This window comes from Tribolium castaneum, unplaced genomic scaffold (assembly GCF_031307605.1).
Source record: "Tribolium castaneum strain GA2 unplaced genomic scaffold, icTriCast1.1 ptg000027l, whole genome shotgun sequence".
Classification (NCBI taxonomy): domain Eukaryota; kingdom Metazoa; phylum Arthropoda; class Insecta; order Coleoptera; family Tenebrionidae; genus Tribolium; species Tribolium castaneum.
The window spans coordinates 1,328,019-1,351,353 of NW_026986636.1; the positions used below are offsets into that span (position 1 = coordinate 1,328,019).

General features: G+C 27.0%; 1 long non-coding RNA gene across 1 annotated transcript; it reads left to right on the top strand.

Annotated features, from left to right (window-relative positions):
- Window positions 1-2,094: 2,094 nt before the first annotated feature.
- On the top strand, window positions 2,095-4,474 carry LOC135267426 (uncharacterized). Its single transcript, XR_010335858.1, has 4 exons — window positions 2,095-3,176; window positions 3,225-3,289; window positions 3,358-3,639; window positions 3,691-4,474. It is a non-coding gene; the product is annotated as an uncharacterized LOC135267426 (long non-coding RNA).
- Window positions 4,475-23,335: the final 18,861 nt, after the last annotated feature.

Sequence of the window (23,335 nt, forward strand, 5' to 3'; positions counted from 1 at the left end):
AAAACAGTTACTCCTATCAAATTTTATCTTTCTTTCAAAATTAAAGCTGATAAAATTTCCAACAAAATAGTTATTTACATTTTTCTTGTAGGACCAAGCATAAACGAGTTATAAAGTTGGATATAAATAATATTTAACAAAAATTTGCTTTAAAATAAAATGCTTGAAAAACCGGAATTAAACTAAATTAATTGTGTCTAACACTTTAGTAGAGGAAAAAGAAGAAGACATAAAAGTCACTAAATGTTTCAGAGTCGTCTTTAGTCGTCATATTAATAACAATAACATTAATAATAATAATACTAATAGTACTAAATTTGCTTATATGCAAACGCTTAATTAAGGTAACAGTGTTTTGGTTTCTTGCTTATATCTCGAAAACAGTTACTCCTATCAATTTTTATCTTTTCACTAAAATTCAAGCTGATAAAATTTCCTACAAAATAGTTAATTGCATTTTTCATGTAGGACTAACCATAAGCGAGATATATGATTGAAAATAATTAATATTTAAAAAATAAGTGCTTTTACAGAAAATGTCTTGTGATTTAAAATACACTTAATTTATTGGGTCCAATACTTTATTAGAAGAAAAAGGAAGTGACATAAAAGTCACTGAAGTCTTCAGAGTCGTTTTTAAATGCTGCAGTTTCGTCTTCGTCTCAAACATTGAAAACTGAATTACATTTTTGTTCAGTAACAGTCACAGTTTTTTTATTGGTTTTTTGCTTATATCTCGAAAACAGTTACTCCTATCAATTTTTATCTTTCTGTCAAAATTAAAGCTGATAAAATTTCCTACAAAATAGTTATTTGCATTTTTCTTGTAGGACCAACCATAAGCGAGTTATAGAGTTGGATATAAATAATATTTAACAAAAATTTGCTTTAAAATAAAATGTTTGAAAAACTGAAATTAAACTAATTTAATTGTGTCTAACACTTTAGTAGAGGAAAAAGAAGAAGACATAAAAGTCACTAAAGGTTTCAAAGTTGTCTTTAATCGTCATATTAATAACAATAACATTAATAATAATAATACTAATAGTACTAAATTTGTTTATATGCAAACGCTTAACTAAGGTAACAGTGTTTTGGTTTCTTGCTCATATCTCGAAAACAGTTACTCCTATCAATTTTTATTTTTTCACTAAAATTCAAGCTGATAAAATTTCCTACAAAATAGTTATTTGCATTTTTTATGTAGGACTAACCATAAGCGAGATATAAGATTGAAAATAATTAACATTTAAAAAAGAAGTGCTTTAACAGAAAATGTCTTGTGATTTAAAATACACTTAATTTATTAGGTCCAATACTTTATTAAAAAAAAAAGGGGGTGACATATAAGTCACTGAAGTCTTCAGAGTCGATTTTAAATGCTGCATTTTCGTCTTCGTCTCAAACATTGAAAACTGATTTACATTTTTGTTCTGAAACGGTAACAGTTTTTACTTTGGTTTTTTGCTTATATCTCGAAAACAGTTACTCCTATCAATTTTTATCTTTCTTTCAAAATTAAAGCTGATAACATTTCCTACAAAATAGTTATTTGCATTTTTCTTGTAGGACCAACCATAAGCGAGTTATAAAGTTGGATATAAATAATATTTAACAAAAACTTGCTTAAAAATAAAATGTTTGAAATACTGAAATTAAACTAAATTAATTGTGTCTAACACTTTAGTAGAGAAAAAAGAAAAAGACATAAAAGTCACCAAAGTCTTCAGAATCGTTTTTAGTCGTCATATTAATAACAATAACATTAATAATAATAATACTAATAGTACTAAATCTGCTTATATGCAAGCGCTTTATTAAGGTAACAGTTTTTTGGTTTCTTGCTTATATCTCGAAAACAGTTACTCCTATCAACTTTTATCTTTTTACTAAAATTCAAGCTGATAAAATTTCCTACAAAATAATTATTTGCATTTTTTATGTAGGACTAACCATAAGCGAGATATTATTATTATTATTATTATTATTAACATAAATTCTTTGCTGAGGTTAACACCTTTATAGCAAAATATCAAGAAATACGGTTTCGTGTTAAATAAAACACCATTGAATAATGAAAAATGAAATACAATTTTAATCTACAGTTAAATTAGTTAATTAATAAAGGTTAATGTTAATTATTGTAATGTGTCATATTGATTCTTGAAGGAAGAAACAGTAACAGCTGCAACAACGTTATCAGGCAAGCCATTCCATATATCAAATGCACGATTTGTCAAATAATTCTTTCTAACGGTAGTCTTAAATGGTTCTTTTTTCAGCTTATAAGAATGACCTCTAAGTCTGTCATGATATTGAATTTGCAAGAAATTGCGTGTTACTCCAGGAAATAAACCATGAGTAAGCCGAAAAATTTGAATTGCATCTGCCCTGTTTTGACGAGCACGTAGATCTGGTATTTTGAGTATTTCAAGACGTTGTTCATATGAAACTTGTCTTAAACAGTGTGTCCATCTAGTTACCAGGTGCTGAGTTCTTTCCAGCAAATCAATATCCTTCAACAAATAAGGTCTCCAGACTGGAATGGCAAATTCCAAATGCGGCCTTATGTAAGTGATGTACACCTTTGAAATAAAACTGACTGAAGGATTTGGAAAAACATGCTTTAGCAAATAAAACATTTTACGCGCTCGACCCACTGATGCTAGACATTGCTCTGACCATCCTAACTTATCATTTACAATGACCCCTAGATCTTTGGTTGAGGTTTTTACACTCAGGAGTGTGCCATTTATATGGTAAAGGTACTTTGGGTTGTTGTGGCCACACTGAAGTACACAGCATTTTGCAATATTTAGTGGTATTTGCCACTTCTCGCTCCATTGGAAGATTAAATTAAGTTGGTCTTGCAAGTCCGTGACAAGTGGGTTAGCAAATAACTTAATATCATCCGCATATGCTGAATAGCTGTCCAGTGAAAACAATAAATCTGCTGTATATAACAAGAATAAAATTGGTCCAAGAACTGATCCCTGTGGGACCCCACTTAATACTGGTTTAGAGTACGAAAATTTACCGCAGACTTTTACACAATAGTTTCGATTTGATAGAAACGCTCGGATCCAATCAAGCAAATTTCCTGTTACACCATAGGACTCCAGTTTTGCTAACAAGAGATTGTGAGGGACTTTATCAAAGGCTTTACTAAAATCAAGGTAAATTATGTCTACAGGTTGGTTAGTGTCTAACATTTTTGTCCATAGATTTGTGCAGGATAGCAAATTTGTGACAACTGACCTACCTGGTAAAAAGCCGTGCTGATGCTCAGGTATTAAATTATTTTTTCTCATGTAAGTTAATAGTTCCTTGACTATAACTTTTTCCATAATTTTACAGCATGTCGACGTGAGACTTACAGGTCTATAGTTAGCAGGATCAAGTTTATCTCCTGACTTGTACAAAGGCGTGATTGTTGCTTGCAACCACTCGTAGGGCAAAGTGCCTTGTAAGAATGATTTTGTCATCATTTTGGCAAGTGGGCCCGACAACGAAGCAGCACAAGTTTTCAGGAGTTTGGGAGGTATCTGATCCGGACCTGGAGCTGTATTTAATTTAATGGCACAGAGTTGGCTTTTTACCAGATCCGGAGTAAAATTAATATAGGACAACCCACTAAATGTACTTGTAGGCATAAATGACGGTATATTATTATTAATGTTTAAATTATAGGTAGCAGCAAAACTGTCCGCTAAAGTGTTTGCAGTTTCTGTATGATCGGAGCAGAGTAGACCTGAAGCATTTCGTACTAAAGGGACCGACACACGACTAGAGATAAATTTACGTACATGGGAATAAAATAGTTTTGGTTTATTTAATATAGAATTTTCATAATTACACCTGGCTATTTGTAAATCAGATTTTAGTTGGTTAGAAAATGTTTTATAAGCAGAAAAATTATCTTCAGTAGGCTGCCTTTTAAATTTTTTCCATAATTTAGCTTTGTATTTTATTTTGTCAAGCATGTGTTGATTTATCCACGGTTTATCTTTTCTCAGTCGGTTTGTAAACAGTCTGGAATTTGTTGTAATGCAAGTTTGTAAAATCGATTTAAAATGTTTCCATTGTTCTTCCGCATTTAGTGAATCTAAACCATTCCAGTCGTAAGTCAAGAGACTTTCGTCTATGCGAGTGTAGTCAACAATTGATGTTGTTTTAATTCTTGCATTTGGCTCTGAATATATCATAATTTGTAACTCAATTTCGATTTTTGAATGATCAGATGTACCTACAGGATTCGAAACGTTTAAAGACGATACAAGGTTAACGTCAGACAAAATTACCAAATCAAGTAATGAAGGACGTTGTTGGGATCTAAATCGTGTAGGTTCAGTAACTATTTGTGACAAATTATTCTCCAAGAGCAATTCAGAAAATTGTTTTTCGATGATTGTTTGACCTGTTGTGTTTTTAGCAGACCAGTCTATACATGGAAAGTTGAAATCTCCCATGATAATTAAGTTAGGATACTGATTAATAGTTGATTGTATGGTATTAAATAGATTTTTATCATTTTCTTGATTGTTAAAAGACGCTCCTGTTGGTGGTCTGTAAATACATGCTATAACAAAGGTTTGTTCATTTCCTTCAAATTTTAACCATAGAGAATCATAAGGTTTAACAGATATGCAAATTTGAGTAATTTTAAAAAATTTTGAAATTTTAAATTTATCTACATAGAAACACACACCGCCACCTTTTTGAGATAGGCGATCATCTCTGTAAATAGAGTAATTTTCAATGTGTACAGCATCATCAGAGATAGACGGATTAAGCCAAGTTTCCGTGAGTGCGATAATAGAAGGTCTAAATTCAGTTACTTCTAATAACAAATCATTAAATTTTGAAGATAAAGATGCGATATTCGTATACAGAAGAGCCATTGAACAAGGGTAAATATTTAGTTTTTTTGATGTGAAATAATTTTTGGTACGTGGTTAACGTATTTAATTGTCAAGTCCTTTTCGCCAACATCAAGTCTTCGCTTTAATTCATCACGCAAATTGTTTAAATGCTTTAGTTGACCCGGGGTTTTATCATCACTAATAGTAATGTGAGCAAATTGTGGGTGCTGCAGCAAAGACGATTTTTTCTTCAAGCATAGACGTGCCATTTGTTGAGTTTTAAATTGCAATTTTAATAAGCGAGGTTTATCACCGACGGCTTTTCCTACGCGAAAAACATTTTCCGGACCAATCACAAGTGATGGATCAATGACCTCGAGGACATCATTTACCACATCCACGTCTTGTTTATTAGCGACAGGTTTAACATTGTACATAATAACATTGCACGCACGAGCCGACCTGTCCACAGATTCGGCGATAATTTCCTCGCGGTTTATAGCTTGAGACGTATTGTTATTAATAATAAGAGATTCGAGTTTGCTAAGACGCTCATCAAATGATGATTTTATGTCATTTACGAGTTTTTTAATTTCTGAAATTGCTGTGATAGTTACGTTGCATCTATTACAAAACAGTTTGATATTTGGAGAGCGAGACTGAGAAATAAAGGCGATTTCATTTTCGCTTATTTTGAGGCAACGACAGTGAATATTTAGCGAACAGCCGTCACACACCACGATAGGTGTATCACGACTTACGCTTTTAAAACAGTGGCAGCAATTAAATTCAGCCATTAAATTTAGTGATTTAAACTGAAATTAATGAAATTAATGTAGACAAAATTTGGACACCAGACGCTCACTCTGCGACAGAGCGATAAATACTAAATTTTCACTGCGCCGCGCCGCCGCGATACCAGCTGCTGCTGCTATAGAGGGGCGAGCGCTATCTTATACTGCCGCGATAAGATATAATTATGCGGATATTAACGGAATAACTTACCGAAATCGCAAAAAAAAAAAAAAAAAAAAAAAAAAAAAAAAAGATATAAGATTGAAAATAATTAATATTTAAAAAAGAAGTGCTTTAACAGAAAATGTCTTGTGATTTAAAATACACTTAATTTATTAGGTCCAATACTTTATTAGAAAAAAAGGGGGTGACATATAAGTCACTGAAGTCTTTAGAGTCGTTTGTAAATGCTGCATTTTCGTCTTCGTCTCAAACATTGAAAACTGAATTACATTTTTGTTCAGTAACTGTTACAGTTTTCTTATTGGTTTTTTGCTTATATCTCGAAAACAGTTACTCCTATGAATTTTTGTCTTTCTTTCAAAATTAAAGCTGATAAAATATTCTACAAAACAGTTATTTGCATTTTTCTTGTAGGACCAACCATAAGCGAGTTATAGAGTTGGATATAAATAATATTTAACAAAAATTTGCTTTAAAATAAAATGTTTGAAAAACTGAAATTAAACTAATTTAATTGTGTCTAACACTTTAGTAGAGGAAAAAGAAGAAGACATAAAAGTCACTAAAGGTTTCAAAGTTGTCTTTAATCGTCATATTAATAACAATAACATTAATAATAATAATACTAATAGTACTAAATTTGTTTATATGCAAACGCTTAATTAAGGTAACAGTGTTTTGGTTTCTTGCTCATATCTCGAAAACAGTTACTCCTATCAATTTTTATTTTTTCACTAAAATTCAAGCTGATAAAATTTCCTACAAAATAGTTATTTGCATTTTTTATGTAGGACTAACCATAAGCGAGATATAAGATTGAAAATAATTAATATTTAAAAAAGAAGTGCTTTAACAGAAAATGTCTTGTGATTTAAAATACACTTAATTTATTAGGTCCAATACTTTATTAAAAAAAAAAGGGGGTGACATATAAGTCACTGAAGTCTTTAGAGTCGATTTTAAATGCTGCATTTTCGTCTTCGTCTCAAACATTGAAAACTGATTTACATTTTTGTTCTGAAACGGTAACAGTTTTTACTTTGGTTTTTTGCTTATATCTCGAAAACAGTTACTCCTATCAATTTTTATCTTTTTTTTAAAATTAAAGCTGATAACATTTCCTACAAAATAGTTATTTGCATTTTTCTTGTAGGACCAACCATAAGCGAGTTATAAAGTTGGATATAAATAATATTTAACAAAAACTTGCTTAAAAATAAAATGTTTGAAATACTGAAATTAAACTAAATTAATTGTGTCTAACACTTTAGTAGAGAAAAAAGAAAAAGACATAAAAGTCACCAAAGTCTTCAGAATCGTTTTTAGTCGTCATATTAATAACAATAACATTAATAATAATAATACTAATAGTACTAAATCTGCTTATATGCAAGCGCTTTATTAAGGTAACAGTTTTTTGGTTTCTTGCTTATATCTCGAAAACAGTTACTCCTATGAATTTTTGTCTTTCTTTCAAAATTAAAGCTGATAAAATATTCTACAAAATAGTTATTCGCATTTTTCTTGTAGGACCAACCATAAGCGAGTTATAGAGTTGGATATAAATAATATTTAACAAATATTTGCTTTAAAATAAAATGTTTGAAAAACTGAAATTAAACTAATTTAACTGTGTCAACCACTTTAGGAGAGAAAAAAGGAAAAGTCATGAAAGTCACTAAAGGTTTCAGAGTTGTCTTTAGTTGTCATATTAATAACAATAACATTAATAATAATATTACTAATAGTACTAAATTTGCTTATATGCAAACGCTTAATTAAGGTAACAGTGTTTTGGTTTCTTGCTCATATCTCGAAAACAGTTACTCCTATCAATTTTTATCTTTTTACTAAAATTCAAGCAGAAAAAATTTCATACAAAATAGTTATTTGCATTTTTTATGTAGGACTAACCATAAGCGAGATATAAGATTGAAAATAATTAATATTTAAAAAAGAAGTGCTTTAACAGAAAATGTCTTGTGATTTAAAATACACTTAATGTATTAGGTCCAATACTTTATTAGAAAAAAAAGGGGGTGACATATAAGTCACTGAAGTCTTCAGAGTCGATTTTAAATGCTGCATTTTCGTCTTCGTCTCAAACATTGAAAACTGAATTACATTTTTGTTCTGAAACGGTAACAGTTTTTACTTTGGTTTTTTGCTTATATCTCGAAAACAGTTACTCCTATCAATTTTTATCTTTCTTTCAAAATTAAAGCTGATAACATTTCCTACAAAATAGTTATTTGCATTTTTCTTGTAGGACCAACCATAAGCGAGTTATAAAGTTGGATATAAATAATATTTAACAAAAACTTGCTTAAAAATAAAATGTTTGAAATACTGAAATTAAACTAAATTAATTGTGTCTAACACTTTAGTAGAGAAAAAAGAAAAAGACATAAAAGTCACCAAAGTCTTCAGAATCGTTTTTAGTCGTCATATTAATAACAATAACATTAATAATAATAATACTAACAGTACTAAATCTGCTTATATGCAAGCGCTTTATTAAGGTAACAGTTTTTTGGTTTCTTGCTTATATCTCGAAAACAGTTACTCCTATGAATTTTTGTCTTTCTTTCAAAATTAAAGCTGATAAAATATTCTACAAAATAGTTATTTGCATTTTTCTTGTAGGACCAACCATAAGCGAGTTATAGAGTTGGATATAAATAATATATAACAAAAATTTGCTTTAAAATAAAATGTTTGAAAAACTGAAATTAAACTAATTTAACTGTGTCTAACACTTTAGTAGAGGAAAAAGGAAAAGACATAAAAGTCACTAAAGGTTTCAGAGTTGTCTTTAGTTGTCATATTAATAACAATAACATTAATAATAATAATACTAATAGTACTAAATTTGCTTATATGCAAACGCTTAATTAAGGTAACAGTGTTTTGGTTTCTTGCTTATATCTCGAAAACAGTTACTCTTATCAATTTTTATCTTTTTACTAAAATTCAAGCTGATAAAATTTCCTACCAAATAGTTATTTGCATTTTTCATGTAGGACTAACCATAAGCGAGATATAAGTTTGAAAATAATTAATATTTAAAAAAAAAGTGCTTTAACAGAAAATGTCTTGTGATTTAAAATACACTTAATTTATTAGGTCCAATACTTTATTAGAAGAAAAAGGGGGTGACATATAAGTCACTGAAGTCTTCAGAGTCGATTGTAAATGCTGCATTTTCGTCTTCGTCTCAAACATTGAAAACTGAATTACATTTTTGTTCTGAAACGGTAACAGTTTTTACATTGGTTTTTTGCTTATATCTCGAAAACAATTACTCCTATCAGTTTTTATTTATTTTTTTTAAATAAAGCTGATAAAATTTCCTACAAAATAGTTATTTGCATTTTTCTTGTAGGACCAACCATAAGCGAGTTATAAAGTTGGATATAAATAATATTTAACAAAAACTTGCTTAAAAATTAAATGTTTGAAATACTGAAATTAAACTAAATTAATTGTGTCTAACACTTTAGTAGAGAAAAAAGAAAAAGACATAAAAGTTACCAAAGACTTCAGAATCGTTTTTAGTCGTCATATTAATTTCAGTATTTCAAACATTTAATTTTTAAGCAAGTTTTTGTTAAATATTATTTATATCCAACTTTATAACTCGCTGATGGTTGGTCCTACAAGAAAAATGCAAATAACTATTTTGTAGGAAATTTTATCAGCTTTATTTTGAAAAAAAGATAAAAACTGATAGGAGTAATTGTTTTCGAGATATAAGCAAAAAACCAAAGTGAAAACTGTTACCGTTTCAGAACAATAATGTAATTCAGTTTTCAATGTTTGAGACGAAGACAAAAATGCAGCATTTACAATCGACTCTGAAGACTTCAGTGACTTATATGTCACCCCCTTTTTCTTCTAATAAAGTATTGGACCTAATAAATTAAGTGTATTTTAAATCACAAGACATTTTCTGTTAAAGCACTTTTTTTTTAAATATTAATTATTTTCAAACTTATATCTCGCTTATGGTTAGTCCTACATGAAAAATGCAAATAACTATTTTGTAGGAAATTTTATCAGCTTGAATTTTAGTAAAAAGATAAAAATTGATAGGAGTAACTGTTTTCGAGATATAAGCAAGAAACCAAAACACTGTTACCTTAATTAAGCGTTTGCATATAAGCAAATTTAGTACTATTAGTATTATTATTATTAATGTTATTGTTATTAATATGACAACTAAAGACAACTCTGAAACCTTTAGTGACTTTTATGTCTTTTCCTTTTTTCTCTACTAAAGTGTTAGACACAGTTAAATTAGTTTAATTTCAGTTTTTCAAACATTTTATTTTAAAGCAAATTTTTGTGATATATTATTTATATCCAACTCTATAACTCGCTTATGGTTGGTCCTACAAGAAAAATGCAAATAACTATTTTGTAGGAAATTTTATCAGCTTTAATTTTAAAAGAAAGATAAAAATTGATGGGAGTAACTGTTTTCGAGATATAAGCAAAAAACCAATAAGAAAACTGTGACTGTTACTGAACAAAAATGTAATTCGGTTTTCAATGTTTGAGACGAAGACGAAACTGCAGCATTTAAAAACGACTCTGAAGACTTCAGTGACTTTTATGTCACTTCCTTTTTCTTCTAATAAAGTATTGGACCCAATAAATTAAGTGTATTTTAAATCACAAAACATTTTCTGTTAAAGCACTTTTTTTTTAAATATTAATTATTTTCAATCATATATCTCGCTTATGGTTAGTCCTACATGAAAAATGCAAATAACTATTTTATAGGAAATTTTATCAGCTTGAATTTTAGTAAAAAGATAAAAATTGATAGGAGTAACTGTTTTCGAGATATAAGCAAGAAACCAAAACACTGTTATCTTAATTAAGCGTTTGCATATAAGCAAATTTAGTACTATTAGTATTATTATTATTAATGTTATTGTTATTAATATGACAACTAAAGACAACTCTAAAACCTTTAGTGACTTTTATGTCTTTTCCTTTTTCCTCTACTAAAGTGTTAGACACAATTAAATTAGTTTAATTTCAGTTTTTCAAACATTTTATTTTAAAGCAAATTTTTGTTAAAAATTATTTATATCCAACTCTATAACTCGCTTATGGTTGGTCCTACAAGAAAAATGCAAATAACTATTTTGTAGGAAATTTTATCAGCCTTAATTTTGAAAAAAAGACAAAAATTCATAGGAGTAACTGTTTTCGAGATATAAGCAAGAAACCAAAAAACTGTTACCTTAATAAAGCGCTTGCATATAAGCAGATTTAATACTATTAGTATTATTATTATTAATGTTATTGTTATTAATATGACGACTAAAAACGATTCTGAAGACTTTGGTGACTTTTATGTCTTTTTCTTTTTTCTCTACTAAAGTGTTAGACACAATTAATTTAGTTTAATTTCAGTATTTCAAACATTTTATTTTTAAGCAAGTTTTTGTTAAATATTATTTATATCCAACTTTATAACTCGCTTATGGTTGGTCCTACAAGAAAAATGCAAATAACTATTTTGTAGGAAATGTTATCAGCTTTAATTTTGAAAGAAAGATAAAAATTGATAGGAGTAACTGTTTTCGAGATATAAGCAAAAAACCAATGTAAAAACTGTTACCGTTTCAGAACAAAAATGTAATTCAGTTTTCAATGTTTGAGACGAAGACAAAAATGCAGCATTTAAAATCGACTCTGAAGACTTCAGTGACTTATATGTCACCCCCTTTTTTTCTAATAAAGTATTGGACCTAATAAATTAAGTGTATTTTAAATCACAAGACATTTTCTGTTAAAGCACTTCTTTTTTAAATATTAATTATTTTCAATCTTATATCTCGCTTATGGTTAGTCCTACATAAAAAATGCAAATAATTATTTTGTAGGAAATTTTATCAGCTTGAATTTTGGTAAAAAGATAAAAGTTGATAGAAGTAACTGTTTTCGAGATATGAGCAAGAAACCAAAACACTGTTACCTTAATTAAGCGTTTGCATATAAGCAAATTTAGTACTATTAGTATTATTATTATTAATGTTATTGTTATTAATATGACGATTAAAGACAACTTTGAAACCTTTAGTGACTTTTATGTCTTCTTCTTTTTCCTCTACTAAAGTGTTAGACACAATTAAATTAGTTTAATTTCAGTTTTTCAAACATTTTATTTTAAAGCAAATTTTTGTTAAATCTTATTTATATCCAACTCTATAACTCGCTTATGGTTGGTCCTACAAGAAAAATGCAAATATTTATTTTGTAGGAAATTTTATCAGCTTTAATTTTGACAGAAAGATAAAAATTGATAGGAGTAACTGTTTTCGAGATATAAGCAAAAAACCAATAAGAAAACTGTGACTGTTACTGAACAAAAATGTAATTCAGTTTTCAATGTTTGAGACGAAGACGAAACTGCAGCTTTTAAAAACGACTCTGAAGACTTCAGTGACTTTTATGTCACTTCCTTTTTCTTCTAATAAAGTATTGGACCCAATAAATTAAGTGTATTTTAAATCACAAGACATTTTCTGTTAAAGCACTTTTTTTTTAAATATTAATTATTTTCAATCATATATCTCGCTTATGGTTAGTCCTACATGAAAAATGCAAATAACTATTTTATAGGAAATTTTATCAGCTTGAATTTTAGTAAAAAGATAAAAATTGATAGGAGTAACTGTTTTCGAGATATAAGCAAGAAACCAAAACACTGTTACCTTAATTAAGCGTTTGCATATAAGCAAATTTAGTACTATTAGTATTATTATTATTAATGTTATTGTTATTAATATGACAACTAAAGACAACTCTGAAACCTTTAGTGACTTTTATGTCCTTTCCTTTTTCCTCTACTAAAGTGTTAGACACAATTAAATTAGTTTAATTTCAGTATTTCAAACATTTTATTTTTATGCAAGTTTTTGTTAAATATTATTTATATCCAACTTTATAACTCGCTTATGGTTGGTCCCACAAGAAAAATGCAAATAACTATTTTGTAGGAAATGTTATCAGCTTTAATTTTGAAAAAAAGATAAAAATTGATAGGAGTAACTGTTTTCGAGATATGAGCAAGAAACCAAAACACTGTTACCTTAATTAAGCGTTTGCATATAAGCAAATTTAGTACTATTAGTATTATTATTATTAATGTTATTGTTATTAATATGACAACTAAAGACAACTCTGAAACCTTTAGTGACTTTTATGTCTTTTCCTTTTTCCTCTACTAAAGTGTTAGACACAATTAAATTAGTTTAATTTCAGTTTTTCAAACATTTTATTTTAAAGCAAATTTTTGTTAAAAAGTATTTATATCCAACTCTATAACTCGCTTATGGTTGGTCCTACAAGAAAAATGCAAATAACTATTTTGTAGGAAATTTTATCAGCTTTAATTTTGAAAAAAAGACAAAAATTCATAGGAGTAACTGTTTTCGAGATATAAGCAAGAAACCAAAAAACTGTTACCTTAATAAAGCGCTTGCATATAAGCAGATTTAGTACTATTAGTATTATTATTATTAATGTTATTGTTATTAATATGACGACTAAAAACGATTCTGAAGACTTTGGTGACTTTTATGTCTTTTTCTTTTTTCTCTACTAAAGTGTTAGACACAATTAATTTAGTTTAATTTCAGTATTTCAAACATTTTATTTTTAAGCAAGTTTTTGTTAAATATTATTTATATCCAACTTTATAACTCGCTTATGGTTGGTCCTACAAGAAAAATGCAAATAACTATTTTGTAGGAAATGTTATCAGCTTTAATTTTGAAAGAAAGATAAAAATTGATAGGAGTAACTGTTTTCGAGATATAAGCAAAAAACCAATCTAAAAACTGTTACCGTTTCAGAACAAAAATGTAATTCAGTTTTCAATGTTTGAGACGAAGACGAAAATGCAGCATTTAAAATCGACTCTGAAGACTTCAGTGACTTATATGTCACCCCCTTTTTTTCTAATAAAGAATTGGACCTAATAAATTAAGTGTATTTTAAATCACAAGACATTTTCTGTTAAAGCACTTCTTTTTTAAATATTAATTATTTTCAATCTTATATCTCGCTTATGGTTAGTCCTACATAAAAAATGCAAATAATTATTTTGTAGGAAATTTTATCAGCTTGAATTTTAATAAAAAAATAAAAGTTGATAGGAGTAACTGTTTTCGAGATATGAGCAAGAAACCAAAACACTGTTACCTTAATTAAGCGTTTGCATATTAGCAAATTTAGTACTATTAGTATTATTATTATTAATGTTATTGTTATTAATATGACGATTAAAAACAACTTTGAAACCTTTAGTGACTTTTATGTCTTCTTCTTTTTCCTCTACTAAAGTGTTAGACACAATTAAATTAGTTTAATTTCAGTTTTTCAAACATTTTATTTTAAAGCAAATTTTTGTTAAATATTATTTATATCCAACTCTATAACTCGCTTATGGTTGGTCGTACAAGAAAAATGCAAATAACTATTTTGTAGGAAATTTTATCAGCTTTAATTTTGAAAGAAAGATAAAAATTGATAGGAGTAACTGTTTTCGAGATATAAGCAAAAAACCAATAAGAAAACTGTGACTGTTACTGAACAAAAATGTAATTCGGTTTTCAATGTTTGAGACGAAGACGAAACTGCAGCATTTAAAAACGACTCTGAAGACTTCAGTGACTTTTATGTCACTTCCTTTTTCTTCTAATAAAGTATTGGACCCAATAAATTAAGTGTATTTTAAATCACAAGACATTTTCTGTTAAAGCACTTTTTTTTAAATATTAATTATTTTCAATCATATATCTCGCTTATGGTTAGTCCTACATGAAAAATGCAAATAACTATTTTGTAGGAAATTTTATCAGCTTGAATTTTAGTAAAAAGATAAAAATTGATAGGAGTAACTGTTTTCGAGATATAAGCAAGAAACCAAAACACTGTTACCTTAATTAAGCGTTTGCATATAAGCAAATTTAGAACTATTAGTATTATTATTATTAATGTTATTGTTATTAATATGACAACTAAAGACAACTCTGAAACCTTAAGTGACTTTTATGTCTTTTCGTTTTTTCTCTACTAAAGTGTTAGACACAGTAAAATTAGTTTAATTTCAGTTTTTCAAACATTTTATTTTAAAGCAAATTTTTGTTAAATATTATTTATATCCAACTCTATAACTCGCTTATGGTTGGTCCTACAAGAAAAATGCAAATAACTATTTTGTAGAATATTTTATCAGCTTTAATTTTGAAAGAAAGACAAAAATTCATAGGAGTAACTGTTTTCGAGATATAAGCAAGAAACCTAAGAACTGTTACCTTAATAAAGCGCTTGCATATAAGCAGATTTAGTACTATTAGTATTATTATTATTAATGTTATTGTTATTAATATGACGACTAAAAACGATTCTGAAGACTTTGGTGACTTTTATGCCTTTTTCTTTTTTCTCTACTAAAGTGTTAGACACAATTAATTTAGTTTAATTTCAGTTTTTCAAACATTTTATTTTTAAGCAAGTTTTTGTTAAATATTATTTATATCCAACTTTATAACTCGCTTATGGTTGGTCCTACAAGAAAAATGCAAATAACTATTTTGTAGGAAATGTTATCAGCTTTAATTTTGAAAAAAAAATAAAAATTGATAGGAGTAACTGTTTTCGAGATATAAGCAAAAAACCAAAGTAAAAACTGTTACCGTTTCAGAACAAAAATGTAATTCAGTTTTCAATGTTTGAGACGAAGACGAAAATGCAGCATTTAAAATCGACTCTGAAGACTTCAGTGACTTATATGTCACCCCCTTTTTTTTTTAATAAAGTATTGGACCTAATAAATTAAGTGTATTTTAAATCACAAGACATTTTCTGTTAAAGCACTTCTTTTTTAAATATTAATTATTTTCAATCTTATATCTCGCTTATGGTTAGTCCTACATAAAAAATGCAAATAACTATTTTGTAGGAAATTTTATCAGCTTAAATTTTAGTAAAAAAAATAAAAATTGATAGGAGTAACTGTTTTCGAGATATGAGCAAGAAACCAAAACACTGTTACCTTAATTAAGCGTTTGCATATAAGCAAATTTTGTACTATTAGTATTATTATTATTAATGTTATTGTTATTAATATGACGATTAAAGACAACTTTGAAACCTTTAGTGACTTTTATGTCTTCTTCTTTTTCCTCTACTAAAGTGTTAGACACAATTAAATTAGTTTAATTTCAGTTTTTCAAACATTTTATTTTAAAGCAAATTTTTGTTAAATATTATTTATATCCAACTCTATAACTCGCTTATGGTTGGTCCTACAAGAAAAATGCAAATAACTATTTTGTAGGAAATTTTATCAGCTTTAATTTTGACAGAAAGATAAAAATTGATAGGAGTAACTGTTTTCGAGATATAAGCAAAAAACCAATAAGAAAACTGTGACTGTTACTGAACAAAAATGTAATTCAGTTTTCAATGTTTGAGACGAAGACGAAACTGCAGCATTTAAAAACGACTCTGAAGACTTCAGTGACTTTTATGTCACTTCCTTTTTCTTCTAAAAAAGTATTGGACCCAATAAATTAAGTGTATTTTAAATCACAAGACATTTTCTGTTAAAGCACTTTTTTTTTAAATATTAATTATTTTCAATCATATATCTCGCTTATGGTTAGTCCTACATGAAAAATGCAAATAACTATTTTGTAGGAAATTTTATCAGCTTGAATTTTAGTAAAAAGATAAAAATTGATAGGAGTAACTGTTTTCGAGATATAAGCAAGAAACCAAAACACTGTTACCTTAATAAAGCGCTTGCATATAAGCAGATTTAGTACTATTAGTATTATTATTATTAACGTTATTGTTATTAATATGACGACTAAAAACGATTCTGAAGACGTTGGTGACTTTTATGTCTTTTTCTTTTTTCTCTACTAAAGTGTTAGACTCAATTAATTTAGTTTAATTTCGGTTTTTCAAACATTTTATTTAAAGAAAATTTTTGTTAAATATTATTTATATCCAACTCTATAACTCGCTTATGGTTGGTCCTACAAGAAAAATGCAAACAACTATTTTGTAGGAAGCTTTATCAGCTTTAATTTTAAAAGAATGATAGAAATTGATAGGAGTAACTGTTTTCGAGATATAAGCAAAAAACCAATAAGAAAACTGTAACAGTTACTGAACAAAAATGTAATTCAGTTTTCAATGTTTGAGACGAAGACGAAAATGCAGCATTTACAAACGACTCTAAAGACTTTAGTGACCTTTCTGTCACCTCTTTTTTCTTCTAATAAAGTATTGGACCCTATAAATTAATTGTATTTTAAATCACAAGACATTTTCTGTTGAAGCACTTTTTTTTAAATTTTAATTATTTTCAAACTTATATCTCGCTTATGGTTAGTCCTACATTAAAAATGCAATTAACTATTTTGTAGGAAATTTTATCAGCTTTAATTTTAGTAAAAAGATAAAAATTGATAGGAGTAACTGTTTTCGAGATATAAGCAAGAAACCAAAACACTGTTACCTTAATTAAGCGTTTGCATATAAGCAAATTTAGTACTATTAGTATTATTATTATTAATGTTATTGTTATTAATATTACGATTAAAGACAACTTTGAAACCTTTAGTGACTTTTATGTCTTCTTCTTTTTCCTCTACTAAAGTGTTAGACACAATTAAATTAGTTTAATTTCAGTTTTTCAAACATTTTATTTTAAAGCAAATTTTTGTTAAATATTATTTATATCCAACTCTATAACTCGCTTATGGTTGGTCCTACAAGAAAAATGCAAATAACTATTTTGTAAGAAATTTTATCAGCTTTAATTTTGAAAAAAAGATAAAAATTGATAGGAGTAACTGTTTTCGAGATATAAGCAAAAAACCAATAAGAAAACTGTGACTGTTACTGAACAAAAATGTAATTCGGTTTTCAATGTTTGAGACGAAGACGAAACTGCAGCATTTAAAAGCGACTCTGAAGACTTCAGTGACTTTTATGTCACTTCCTTTTTCTTCTAATAAAGTATTGGACCCAATAAATTAAGTGTATTTTAAATCACAAGACATTTTCTGTTAAAGCACTTTTTTTTTAAATATTAATAATTTTCAATCATATATCTCGCTTATGGTTAGTCCTACATGAAAAATGCAAATAACTATTTTGTAGGAAATTTTATCAGCTTGAATTTTAGTAAAAAAATAAAAATTGATTGGAGTAACTGTTTTCGAGATATAAGCAAGAAACCAAAACACTGTTACCTTAATTAAGCGTTTGCATATAAGCAAATTTAGTACTATTAGTATTATTATTATTAATGTTATTGTTATTAATATGACAACTAAAGACAACTCTGAAACCTTTAGTGACTTTTATGTCTTTTCCTTTTTTCTCTACTAAAGTGTTAGACACAGTTAAATTAGTTTAATTTCAGTTTTTCAAACATTTTATTTTAAAGCAAATTTTTGTTAAATATTATTTATATCTAACTCCATAACTCGCTTATGGTTGGTCCTACAAGAAAAATGCAAATAACTATTTTGTAGAATATTTTATCAGCTTTAATTTTGAAAGAAAGACAAAAATTCATAGGAGTAACTGTTTTCGAGATATAAGCAAGAAACCAAAAAACTGTTACCTTAATAAAGCGCTTGCATATAAGCAGATTTAGTACTATTAGTATTATTATTATTAATGTTATTTTTATTAATATGACGACTAAAAACGATTCTGAAGACTTTGGTGACTTTTATGTCTTTTTCTTTTTTCTCTACTAAAGTGTTAGACACAATTAATTTAGTTTAATTTCAGTATTTCAAACATTTTATTTTTAAGCAAGTTTTTGTTAAATATTATTTATATCCAACTTTATAACTCGCTTATGGTTGGTCCTACAAGAAAAATGCAAATAACTATTTTGTAGGAAATGTTATCAGCTTTAATTTTGAAAGAAAGATAAAAATTGATAGGAGTAACTGTTTTCGAGATATAAGCAAAAAACCAAAGTAAAAACTGTTACCGTTTCAGAACAAAAATGTAATTCAGTTTTCAATGTTTGAGACGAAGACGAAAATGCAGCATTTAAAATCGACTCTGAAGACTTCAGTGACTTATATGTCACCCCCTTTTTTTTTTTAATAAAGTATTGAACCTAATAAATTAAGTGTATTTTAAATCACAAGACATTTTCTGTTAAAGCACTTCTTTTTTAAATATTAATTATTTTCAATCTTATATCTCGCTTATGGTTAGTCCTACATAAAAAATGCAAATAACTATTTTGTAGGAAATTTTATCAGCTTGAATTTCAGTAAAAAGATAAAAATTGATAGGAGTAACTGTTTTCGAGACATAAGCAAGAAACCAAAACACTGTTACCTTAATTAAGCGTTTGCATATAAGCAAATTTAGTACTACTAGTATTGTTATTATAAATGTTATTGTTATTAATATGACGACTAAAGACAACTTTAAGACTTTAGTGACTTTTATGTCTTCTTCTTTTTCCTCTACTAAAGTGTTAGACACAATTAAATTAGTTTAATTTCAGTTTTTCAAACATTTTATTTTAAAGCAAATTTTTGTTAAATATTATTTATATCCAACTCTATAACTCGCTTATGGTTGGTCCTACAAGAAAAATGCAAATAACTATTTTGTAGGAAATTTTATCAGCTTTAATTTTGACAGAAAGATAAAAATTGATAGGAGTAACTGTTTTCGAGATATAAGCAAAAAACCAATAAGAAAACTGTGACTGTTACTGAACAAAAATGTAATTCAGTTTTCAATGTTTGAGACGAAGACGAAACTGCAGCATTTAAAAACGACTCTGAAGACTTCAGTGACTTTTATGTCACTTCCTTTTTCTTCTAATAAAGTATTGGACCCAATAAATTAAGTGTATTTTAAATCACAAGACATTTTCTGTTAAAGCACTTTTTTTTTAAATATTAATTATTTTCAATCATATATCTCGCTTATGGTTAATCCTACATGAAAAATGCAAATAACTATTTTGTAGGAAATTTTATCAGCTTGAATTTTAGTAAAAAGATAAAAATTGATAGGAGTAACTGTTTTCGAGACATAAGCAAGAAACCAAAACACTGTTACCTTAATTAAGCGTTTGCATATAAGCAAATTAAGTACTACTAGTATTGTTATTATAAATGTTATTGTTATTAATATGACGACTAAAGACAACTTTAAGACTTTAGTGACTTTTATGTCTCCTCCTTTTTTCTCTACTAAAGTGTTAGACACAATTAATTTAGTTTAATTTCGGTTTTTCAAACATTTTATTTTAAAGCAAATTTTTGTTAAATATTAAAAACTATAAAATGGCTTAGATTGCCTAAAAACACAGATCACACATGATCTTTTGCATAAAAATGAGAAAACGCTCATGTAACACACAAAATAAGCTCCATTTTTCCTTTTTAAAAGTATTATTATTATTATTATTATTGTTATTATTATTATTATTATTATTATTATTATTATTATTATTATTATTATTATTATTATTATTATTAAAAACTTATATTAAACAGACAGAAAACGTCGTATTCTGACACAACTTAAAACACAGATCACACATGATTTTTTGCATAGAAATGAGAAAACGCTCATATAACACAAAATAAGCTTCATTTTGGCTTAGAAAACTAAGCTTACTTTTACTACTACTATTATTTTTATTTTTATTATTATTATTATTATTACTATTATTTTTATTATTATTATTACTATTATTATTATTATTATTATTATTATTATTATTATTATTATTATTATTATTAATATTATTATTATTAAAGACCGATTATAACTTTTGTATAGTAAATGTTTTTATACCAGTTTTAAAATGCGTTATTAATTTTAGACAATTTCTTGCCTAAAAACACAGATCACAGATGATCTCTTGCATAGAAATGAGAAAACGCTCAGATAACACAAAATAAGCATCATTTTTGCTTAGAAAAACTAAGCTTTAATTTAGAAAGAAATTTATTATTATAAGTATTATTATCATTATTATTATTATTATTATTATTATTATTATTATTGTTTTTTTTTATTACTATTATTATTATTATTATTATTATTATTATTATTATTATTATTATTATTATTATTATTATTATTAACTTTTGTATAGTAAATGTTTTTATACCAGTTTTAAAATGAGTTATTAATTTTATTCAATTTCTTGCCTAAAAACACAGATCACAGATGATCTCTTGCATAGAAATGAGAAAACGCTCATATAACACACAAAATAAGCATCATTTTTGCTTAGAAAAACTAAGCTTTAATTTAGAAAGAAATTCATTATTATAAGTATTATTATCATTATTATTATTATTATTATTATTATTATTTCTTTTATTACTATTATTATTATTATTATTATTATTATTATTATTATTATTACTATTATTATTATTATTATTATTACTATTATTATTATTATTATTATTATTATTATTATTATTATTATTATTATTGTTATTAACTTTTGTATAGTAAATGTTTTTATACCAGTTTTAAAATGAGTTATTAATTTTAGACAATTTCTTGCCTGAAAATACAGATCACAGATGATTTCTTGCATAGAAATGAGAAAGCGCTCATATAACACACAAAATAAGCTTCATTTTTGCTTAGAAAACTAAGCTTACTTTTATTTCTATTATTATTTTTATTATTATTATTATTATTATTATTATTATTATTATTATTATTGTTATTATTATTATTATTATTATTATTATTATTGTTATTATTATTATTATTATTAAAAACTTGTATTAAACAGACAGAAAACGTCGTATTCTGACACAAAAAAACGAATTACGTTATAGACTTGACGAGAACGGCGTATCTCGGACTCTTATAGGACTCTTATAGGGTCAAAAATTATCAGTTTGGATTAAAACAAATTATTTTTGTTGACTCTCAGTCTGAATTGTTCATCAGTTCAAACAAAAACGGCTTACTTTAGACGATCTTTTGCTTTGAACAAGAAAACTTACATCGAACAGACTAAAAACGTATTAATCTGGCATAAAAGAGCAATTTATGTATCACTTTGAATAAAGGCAGCTAATCCTATTCGTTTCATTGCTTAAAATAGACAAAATTGTTAATAAATCTAACAAAAACGTTGTATTCTAGCACAAAATACTAATTACATTATAGTTTCGACGAGAATAGCTTATTTGGAATGATTCTATGCTTCCAAACGAGTAAATTTTTAATAAACAGATGCCAAACATCTTGTTTTGTCCTATAAAGACATTTTATATTGCAGTTTGTATTAAAACAAAATATTTTCGTTGATTCTTTGTTAGAAGCAGCAAACCTAACATTAAAGAATCTGAAAACTTTGTATTCGGACACAAACCACCGAATTTTGTTTCAGTTTAGACAAAAACGGTTGATTTTCGACAATATTTTGCTTTGAACAAGAAAGCTTATATCAAACTGACTAAAAACGTTTTATTTTAGCACAAAACAAAAGATTTGCGTTATAGTCTTAAAGCTGATTCATGCCACAGTTTGGATAAAAACCAATTATTTTTGTTAATTCATTGTTACAAACAAGAAACCTTACATCAAAGAAACTGAAAACCCCTTATTTAGGCACAGAAATTCGAATTACGTTTCAGTCTGGACAAAAACTGCTTATTTTAGACGATCCTTTGTTTTGAACACGAAAACTTACATTAAAAAGATTAAAAACGTCTTATTCTGGCTGAAAACTGCAAATTATATATTACTCTAGATAAAAGCAATTTATCCTGATTACTCCTTTACTTAGAATAGAGTAAACTTGTATAAAACTTAATGAAAACTTTAAATTTCGTCTCAAAGAAATAATTTACGTTATAGTTTTGACCAGCACTGTTTATTTCAAACGAAATTATGATTTGAAACTAATGAACTTTTATGGGGCAGATGCAAAACCACATATTACCATATAAAGCGTTGTTTTAAAGCAAAGTATTACCTTTTGCAACAAGAAATTTCACGTCAAAGAAACTGAAAACTTCGTATCCATGCACAAATATCGAATTACGTATCAGTTTAGGCAAATACAGCTTATTTTAAACGATTCCTTGCTATAAACAAGAAAAATTTTATCAAACATATTGAAAATGTCTTATTCTCGAAAATAAGAGCAAATTATGTATCAGTTTTAACAAAAGCGGATTACTCTGTTTGATTCTATGCTTAGAGTAGAGTAAACTACTATAAAACGTAATGAAAACTCTATATTCAAGCTCAAAAGAACAAATTACGTTATAGTTTTGACAAAAAAAAAATTATTTCGGACGACTACATATTTCGAAGTAAGCAAACTTTAATTGAACAAGTGCAAAAGCTAATACTTTGCTTTAAAATAACGATTTATGTGGTAATATGGTATTTTGCATCTGTCCTATAAAAGT